Raw genomic sequence first — 10,099 nt, 5'->3', positions numbered from 1 at the left:
CATATATCAGATAAGGGTTTAATATCCAGAATATATAAAAAGATTCTTCAACTCAACAATAAAAGACAAACAACCCAATTTAAAAATCGGCAAAAGACGTGAACACACACTTCTCCAAAGAAGTGGCTAAAAAGCACATGAAAAATGTTCAACTTCACTGCCTATTAGGAAAATGCAAATCAAAACCACAATGAGACATCATCTCACAGACATTAGATTGGCCATTATCAAAAAAAAAAAAAACAGAAATGATAAGTGCTAGAGAGGATGTGGAGATAGAGGCCACTTATCCACTGTTGGTGGGAAAGTATAATGGTAGAACCACTGTGGAAGGCAGTTTGGTGGTTCCTTAGGAAGTTAAGTATAGAACTGCCATATGATCCAGCAATCCCATTGCTAGGTATCTATTCAGAGGACATGAGAGCAAAGACACAAGTAGACATTTGCACACCAAAGTTATAGCGGTATTATTTGCAATTGCCGAAAGTTGGAAACAGCCCAAATGTATATTCATATGATGGAATATTACACAGCTGTAAGACAGAATGAAATCATGAAGCATGTAACAACATGGATGGACCTTGAGGACATTACGCTGAGTGAAATTAGCCAGGAACAGAAGGACAAATATTGTATGGTCTCACTGATATGAACTGACATTACTAAGTGAACTTGAAGAATTTAAGTTAAGAACACAGGTTATCAGGAGATAGAAATAGGGTACAAAGTGGGTAACTGGTGCTGAAGGAATACAGATTGTGTAACAGGACTAATTGTAATAATTCAAAAATGGGTAGCACAATACTACCTGATTGTAGCACAATAATATAAGTACACTGAATGAAGCTGAGTGTGACTATGATAGAGGGAGAAGGGCTGGGGACACATATGAAACCAGAAGGAAAGATAGAGGATAAAGTCTGAGATGGTGTAATTTAGGAATGCCTAGAGTGTACAATGAAGATGATTAAGTGTACAAATTAAGAAATATTTTTGCATGAGGAAGAACAAAGGAATGATACTATTGCGGGGTGTTGAAAATAGATGGTATATGAGGAAAAGTACAATGAATTTAAGCTAGGGTCTGTAGTCAACAATAACATTGTAATTGCTTCCACTGAATGTAACAAAGGCATTATGTCAAAACTAAGTGTCAGCAGGCAGGGGGAATGAAAAAGGGGTATGGATTCTTTGTGAAAGATAAGGAAATGTCTTCAGATAGAGTATGGTGACGAACACATGTCTACACTCTTAGGCTGGATTATATGATGTGTCAATAAAATTATTTTAAAATGAACAAAGAGAAACAAGTGCTAGAGAAAATGCAGAGAAAGAAATGTACTGGGCAGGCCACAGTGGCTCAGCAGGCAGAGTTTTCACCTGCCATACTGGAGACCTGGGTTCGCCTGCCCATGTGAAAAAAAAAAAAAAAAAAAAAGAAATGGACTTATTCACTGTTGGTAGGGAAATGAGAGGTGTAGCCCCTTGGAAGGCAGTGTGGTGGTTCCACAGGAGGTTAACAGTGGGTTTGCTATATGATCTTGAAACCCTGCTGCTCAGTATATACCTGGAAGAACTGAATATGGGGACATGAATGGACATTTGCACACTGGTGATTCTGGTATGTTTGTGATTCACAATGAATGGAGGTTGCCTCAGGGTATGGCTGAGGAATGGAAGGGAGAACTATGGTGTATAAATACAATGGACTACTGAGCCAACACTGCAAGAAGGAATGAAGTTTTGAGGCATGCCACTAGAACCTTAAGAGCTGTATGTTGAATGAAACGTCAGGAACAAAAAGACAAATATTATCATGCTTCAATCATATGGACTAAGTATAATATACAAAATTGGTGAACTGAAGTCAAGAGTATGGGTAATCAGGTTGGGACTTATTATAAAGGGTCCTAGATTGTAAACTCTTACAGCAGTCACATATATTCAGGAAGCATAACTGTTAATTCTAAATTCTGAGATACTGAGCTGTTTGTATACAACACTGTCTTCCCAGAAGCTATGTGCCACCTGAGTCAGAGCCCTGAAGCTATGAAAATCAACAGAACACCATATAGAAACTATTTAAAAAGTTGAAAAAGTGATCAGACATCAAGAAAAGATATGAATGAAGCTGCTCTGGATAAGACTAAGGTATACCAGAAGACTGGGTAAAGAATGATATCATTCATATTTTAAAACTTCAACTTCTGTGTGAGACTAAACGGAGTGATGGTTATTGGGTGCAAAATTTGCATTTTGGGTAGTGCATTTCCTAATTTAACTTATATGGTCAGTTTAGTTGAACCCCATAACTACATGGAATCTTGAATAGGGCATGAGATTTTGTTGGTTTGTCCAGGTTAGTAGATGCTCCAAAAAATTCCAGAGTGATTTAGACATTGAGTAAGGAAGTATTTTCAAAGTCCCCTTGAGGAAATGGGGAGAAAGGGGGGAAATATTCAACTTCCCCATTTGGAGAATTTCTGATATTCTCACAAGCAGTGGGGACAATCAAATCAGTAGGCTGGGCCCCTGATCTTTGGGTTTGCCCCTATGAAACTTATTCCTGCAAAGGATAACCTGAGCCTACCTAAAATTAGTCCTAAAAGTCTCCCCTAAAGAACCTCTTTTGTTGCTCAGATGTGGTCTTTCTCTCTAAGCCAAAAGGGAAAGTGAACTCACTGCCCTCCCTGTGTACATGGGACACGACTCCCAGGGATGTACATCTCCTTGGCAATGTGAGAGAGAAATCCCCAGATGAGCTGGGACCCAGCACCAAGGGACTGAGAAAACCTTCTTGACCAAAAGGGCGCAAGAAATGAGAAAAAATAAAGTGTCAGTGGCTGAGCTATTTCAGAGTTGAGAATATTCTGGAGGTTACTCTTAAACATTAAATAGATATCCCTTCTTAGTTTATGGTGTACTGGAGTAGCAAGAAGGAAATACCTGAAACTATAGAGCTGTGTTTCAGTAACCACAGTTCTCGATGACAACTGCATAATAACATAGCTTTTACAAAATGACCGTGTGATTGAGAAAATTTTGTGTCTGATACTTTTATCTAGAGTATGGACAGATTAGTAAAAATATGGGTAAAAATAAACAAATAATGGGGGGACAAAGGTTAAAATAAATTGGGTAGATGGAAATTCTTAAGGTCCATGAGTGTCCGGCGCCGTCTCGCTCAGCTTCTGGTCCCCGGCCGGCAGAGGGAACAGGAGGGAGAGAGAGGCAGACGCAGACAAACCGACTCAAGTGACAGACACGGGTTCGAGACACGCTGCAGTTGTGAGCACAGACCTTTACTGGAGCTAAGCTTGCAAGCTCTGTTACAGGTTCCGCGTGGGCCTAAGCACCCCACGGGGGAACAACCTCTATGCGGCCGTCAGGTACGGCTCCCTATGGGTCGTCTCCGCTTTACCCCGTCCGGGTAAAGCTTATATACATAGTCAGGGTCCAATAAGCTAACGCCGCGTGTACGGGGGTGATTGGTAGGCGCGGTTTGAGCAGGCGTGTGTCATTTGCGGAAGCAGGATGTGAGCGCCATCTTGGCTCACTCGATGGGCGGGGGGAACTCTAGAGCAGGCTGCAGCGTGTCCACTAGGCCAGACCCGGGAGGCGGCTCTCCACATCTCCCCTTTTTTTATTTATTTTGACCCAGTGTCTCCATTGATGAGTGTGCTCCCGTGGGCCTGAGTGGCCCACTACATGTTTTGGTGCTTTGGGGAGTCTGGACTAGGCTTGCTAGGCACCAACCAGAATGCCACCTCATATAGAGACCGGAGAGCCCGTGAGCTGGAAACCACGTGACTCTCCCTGCAGTGCTTCGCCTCGCAACTGGGTTATGAGGGGGGGCAGGAGAGCGGCAACCAGAATCGAGAGTGTCGCTAGGTGTCTCTGTGCAATGGCTGGAGTCTAGTCTGGCCAGGACTGCGACTTCGCCTAAGAGATCAGCCTACGACCAAAATTATGACTGCTGGTGCCGCCTTTTATACCCGGGACACAGCCATGGGCCTTGCAGCGGGTCTTGCTTTCGAGCGTCCCGCCCTGAGTGGCCGGGATGGGTCATACGGTGAAATGGGGGACTGGGCAGCAGGGCGGTCGTTGTCAGGAGCACCAGGGGCGAGTGACATAGCCAACATGGTAGTAACACGCAATTGCTGCTGTGTCTGGAACAAGCGTTCTAACAAGCATTTAACAGTGACTAATCCCACTAATAGTCCCACCGCTACGAGAATCCAAGTAGTCAAATTGGGCCAAGAGAACCAAGAGGTGACTCGGTTCCACAGACTTTGTACAGTCTCGCCCAGTTTGGAAAGGTCGAAGGCAACGGGGGTTAATTTGATCTTCCCAAGCACTTTAAGGTCTGATTCCACCTGTTGGGAGAGCGGGGGGTATTAAAACTGGTCCCCCTTCTAAACAATCGAAGGGTGACCGGCGTTTTCGTTGCCATCTCGTCAGTCGCCGCTGTCATCAGCAGAGTTGGAGGCCTGATCTGATGGTTCAGGTTGAAGGCTTGTTGGTTTTTTGGGCAACAGCTCCTTGGCCTCCTCGGGCGATGTCACGGTTCTCACCAGTCTTTCCGGAACCCACACTGGTTGACGTCCTGGCTCCTGGGGAAAAACACAAACAGAGCCTCTGGCCCAGCTGAGCACTGGGTCAGGGCCTTGCCACTGTCCCGACAGGACATCCTTCCATCGGACTAGACCTCTATGTGGAGGACTCGGAGTGGTGTGTTGAAGGGCAGGTGTCATTCCCTGTGAATTCTCATTTAAAAAATTGTACGTAAACAAGGCTATAGACAGTTGAGCCTTTGGGGACAGGCTGTGACCTATTCCCCCTTTCTGTTTCTTTAGTAAGTCTTTGATGTCTAAGATGAAAATAGACCAATGCTCTGGCAGAGCTGAGAGAAGGGGCAACCCCATCTGAACAGGTCCTAAGGACTCCATGCAATTATTAATGGCTCTTAAATCATGTAACAATCTCCATCTGCCTGATTTTTTCTTTATGACAAAAATAGGGGTGTTCCAAGGTGATCTGGAGGGAATGATGTGGCCCTTTTTTAGCTGATCTGACACTAGAGTGTGTAATGCTGAGAGTTTTTCCTGTGATAAGGGCCACTGAGGCACCCAGACTGGAGTCTTAGTTTTCCACCTTAGTTTTATAGGTGTGGGTGGGAATCTCTCCTCAGTGGCCCCTAGGAAAAACCCAGGCCTCGTCTGTCAGAATTGGAGACAGCTTGTATAGGCCTTGCGCGCCCGTGCAATGAGGCTCCTAAGCCTTTGCCGGGGACATATCCCATTCCTTTTAACAAGCGCTTAGAAGTTGGAGAGCAGCCACTGGTCAAGGTAACGTCCATCTGGGTTAGAATGTCTCTTCCCCACAGGGAAACGGGCAGGGCTAATACATAAGGCTGAAAACTACCTTGATGTCCTTCCTCATCTGCCCAGTGGAGGGCAGTGGCACTCAGCATGGGTGCTGAGACCTGGCCTATTCCTCTAATGGTGTCCTCCGCCTTGCACGTCGGCCAGGTGGAGGGCCAGTCTTGTTGTCTTATAATTGATCGATCGGCCCCGGTATCTAGCAGGCCCAGGAAGGATCTGCCTTGTACCTTAATAGTCAGCATGGGTCGAGACTCCAGAGACATATGGAGGCCCTCAAAAACTTCTCCAGAAGACCCAAATCCCTTATCTCTTCTCTGTCTGGGTCTACTCGGAAAGAATGTATGTAAGCTGGGTAAGAGCAAGAGCTGTGCCAGCTTATCACCTTTTGCAATGACCAGAGTACCTTGCTGAGATTGTACCATAATTTGGGCGTAACCTGTGAAATCTGAATCTACAACGCCTGGTATGACTGTTAGTCCTTTCAGGGCTGTGGATGCCCTCCCTATTATGAGCCCAACAGTCTTCGTTGGTAAGGGCCCTTTAAAGGAGGTCCTTATCAACTGGACACCCATGGAGGGGGTCAGTACGAGTCTGGAGGTGGCACAGAGGTCCAGTCCTGCTGATCCAGGGGATGTGCGAATTTGGACGGGTGTTGTGTCGCCGGATGGCATGCAGGGGGGTCCACCGAAAGGGTGGACCCCCTCTGCCCGTTTTTTGGGTCCTGTTCAGGACGGCCAGAAAGGCGCACACCCTGCGCATTGAAGGCTGACCTACAGTCTTCTGCGCGATGGGGTCCCTTGTGGCAACGGCCACATAGCCTGGTTGCCGCATATGGTCTACCAAACTGTTGAGTGGCAGGTGGTTGGCCTTTATTGGGACAGTTTCTCTTAATGTGTCCCAACTGGCCACAATGATAACATCCTCTTGGCTTTGTTCCTAGGTCTTTGGATTTCTTTGCAGCTACTTGTAAGGAGCTGGCTAGCATGGCAGCTAGACCTGCATTAGTTAACGGGCTACCAGCATCTCTGCAGAGCCGAACCCATTCCGTCAGGTTTTTTCCTCTGTTTTGTGCTAGGATAACTTTACATTCCTTGTTACACTGCTCAAATATCATTTGTTTAACTACAGTCTCTGCCACTCCTGGATCTGAGAAAATTCTCTCAGCCGCAGTTTGCATTTTGGCTACAAAATCCACGAAGGGTTCTGTGGGGCCCTGATGTATGTTGCTGAGTGAGGCTTGAGCCTCTCCCTCACCTGTCAGCTTTTTCCAGGCTCCTACGAAACAACGGAAAATCTGGGCGTAGACTTCTTGAGGGAACCCTGTTTGATTCTGGGAGTGGGCACCTTTCCCCAATAGCATATCTGCATTCCATCCGCCATGTCTCCCCGCTGCGTTTTTCGCAGCTTGCTCCTCCACTAACTCTTCGAACCATGCTTTCCAATCTATGTATCGGCCCTGGGGCAAGCAAGCACGGGCCAGCTGAAAAATATCTGCAGGTGTATGATTCAGGGCGGAGAGGTTTTCAACCATGTTCAGGGTATAAGGGGCATTGGGGCCATACTGATGGACGGCTTGCCTCAATTCCCTTAAAACCTTGTAATCATATGGCTCATACTGGTTATTACCTTGGGGATTGATAATAACCGGGTACATCTCTGAGACTGGTTCTGGCTTAAGCGGCTGGTAACCACCCATCATACCGAAAGGTCTAAAGGCTGAAAAGGGGTTCCATTTCCAGAAATGCCTCCTACTGTTACCTGATGACGAAGAATTCTGAGGGCCTGTGTACTCGGGCGGGGGGCATGGCAGTAACTGCCCCTCCCCTGACCAGCCTGTTGGGGGTTCCGGATCTCGCAATGGAGGGCAGACGGAATTACCTGATGCTGCCACTCGAGGGAGCCCTTGCCTACCATCCACCGGAAGGCGCCGCGTCTCTAGGGGCGCAGCGGTAGGCGCGGGCGGGGCAGGAGGCCTCTCCCAATCAATCAGCGGAGGCGCGTCTGCACCCTCGGTGTCATTACTATCTGACTCCGAGTCAGAGTCGTCCGAACTAGCGTCTGACTCTGGCGGCTTGCAAGTTGGCGGCTCACTTTCACAGGAGCCGTCCGCTAAAAGGGTCTTTAAGGGAGCTAACAAAGGTAAACTTCCGGACTGCCCCCTGTTTGCAGTCGGCACTGTACTTTAATCACTCGGAGAGCTCTTCCGAGTCCCCGGGGCTACCTGAAAGCCCGCGGGCCTTAACTCTCACGTAATAAGAAGTACTCACCTTCTCGCGGTGATCAGGCGCGGGAAGTCCGCTGCGAGCTCAGGATGCACGTCCTTCTCAGTTCAAGAAGAGACAGTACAGCTCTCCTTGCAGAAGAGGTGTCGAGAGAGGAGGGTCCCCGTACGGGCCACCACTTGTCCGGCGCCGTCTTGCTCAGCTTCTGGTCCCCGGCCGGCGGAGGGAACAGGAGGGAGAGAGAGGCAGACGCAGACAAACCGACTCAAGTGACAGACACGGGTTCGAGACACGCTGCAGTTGTGAGCACAGACCTTTACTGGAGCTAAGCTTGCAAGCTCTGTTACAGGTTCCGCGCGGGCCTAAGCACCCCACGGGGGAACAACCTCTATGCGGCCGTCAGGTACGGCTCCCTATGGGTCGTCTCCGCTTTACCCCGTCCGGGTAAAGCTTATATACATAGTCAGGGTCCAATAAGCTAACGCCGCGTGTACGGGGGTGATTGGTAGGCGCGGTTTGAGCAGGCGTGTGTCATTTGCGGAAGCAGGATGTGAGCGCCATCTTGGCTCACTCGATGGGCGGGGGGAACTCTAGAGCAGGCTGCAGCGTGTCCACTAGGCCAGACCCGGGAGGCGGCTCTCCACACATGAGAGGGAGGGGTAAAGGTTATGGTATGTATGAGTTTGTTTTTTTTTCATTTCTTTTTCTGAAGTGATGCAAATGTTCAAAAAGTGATCATGGTGATGAATAACACAACTATGTGATGATATTGTGAGCCATTGACGTTCACCATCTATGAAATGTTTGTATGTTAAGAATGTTGGTATGTCGTCTTATTGATAAAATTTTTTAAAAGACCATTCCCTGCCACATTTTGGTCCTTATTTCTTCTCTTCAGAATTTTACAGATCAACAGCGTTAGAAAGATAATCTGGCCCTCCAGACACAGCCATCCCAGGTCCTAGAGCAGCTCCCTGGTGTAGATCCGCGAGCAGTGGCCAATCAGGTATCTTTCCACTCGGGTAGTTCCCTCACCTCTTCCGGGCTACAGTAAGGAAGAGGCAGTTGGACTGAATTAGGGGAGTGGGGAACAGCCAGAGGTGAGAACCCGCCTGGCCCCGCTGGGAATGTGAAAACTAGTGTCTCCAGGAATAGCAGCGGCAGCACTCAGGCTTCTTGGAGGGAGGAGAAGCGCGGGAAGATGCGCACCAAACAGCGCACACCTAGCTCAGCCGCCTGGGGCAGGGTAGCCGTAAGCGGCGGGGAAGCTCCCAGCAGGGACGCTTGGCCCCTCGGCCGCCGTGGCGACCTACAAACTCCATCACCACCTCGGGGTCGCAACTGCAGCCCCTACCCAGGGGCGTGAACTGCAGGGTCTGCCCCCACCACTGACGCGGGCCCTCCACTACCCGCTGTGGGTTCGGGTACACCACTACCCCAGGGCGACATGGAGGAGCAGGAGGCCGGAGGGCGGGCGGGGGTGGGGGGGAGCTCGGGCCCAGGGCCAGGAGTTTTCACAGACCTAATATTCTGCCAGACTTCAGCCCGAGTGAAAAAAAACAATACTATTTCACGTCCGTTTATTTCTTAGACTTGTTTTGTTTTGAATTTTTAAAAGTTGTGGTAAAATAGACATAACATGATTTACCTATAAGTGACATTTCATACATTCACATTATTGTGCTACCATCAGCATCATCTAGTTCCAGCACATTTTCATAACCATCAAACAGTCACTCCTCATATTGTCTTGTTTTAATTTAAAACCGGGTTTACACAGATGGGAATCTGGATAAATGAGTCATAGATAATTGGCTCAAACTGGTGGGTTCTGTGCTGCTTTTTTCTGTGCTATTTACCACAACTAAGTTCCTCAGATATTTTTGTGTCCCTAATGGGTGTATGGTCATGCCTTCTTGGGCTATGGTTAATTCATAGGTTAATATCAAATGAAAGTAACTGCAAATATTCTTAACACAGACTTGCGGTAGTAATTCAATCCCAAACTCTTAATATGTGTACACTTTAGAAAAGCATCTTTTCTGAGGTTGTGACCCAACTCCTCAAAAACGTGTATAGAGAAAATAAAGCTCACATTCTTTGGCCACTAGCTGGGTCCATGGTCAAAACTTACACTTTTGAATTTCAGTCTAAATGGTCCTACACAAGAGCCAAGCAACACATTTATATTTTTGTTCCAAAATGGGCAGCTCTTTACTAGCTTTTACAGTCAAGATAAAGTAGGAGTGTCTAAAACCTCTCCTCTAAATCGCACTCCCTCTAAAAACACACTTAACAGGTCATTATATTAAAAAAAAAATTAAAAATAACATTAAGACAACGCAACTAACCACCCCCAAGCGCTCCCTTTCTGCTGGAAACTCATCTCAGCTTTAGACGCCCAGGGGAGGGGTATCAACTGCCTTTTTATGCCCAGACCCTCTCGTCTGGCTTACTAAGGAGGGCTTTCTGGGCGGAGAGGGATGGGGAGCC

The sequence above is a fragment of the Tamandua tetradactyla genome, chromosome 15 (assembly GCF_023851605.1).
Source record: "Tamandua tetradactyla isolate mTamTet1 chromosome 15, mTamTet1.pri, whole genome shotgun sequence".
Lineage (NCBI taxonomy): Eukaryota > Metazoa > Chordata > Mammalia > Pilosa > Myrmecophagidae > Tamandua > Tamandua tetradactyla.
Note: the sequence above shows the minus strand (reverse complement) of the source record.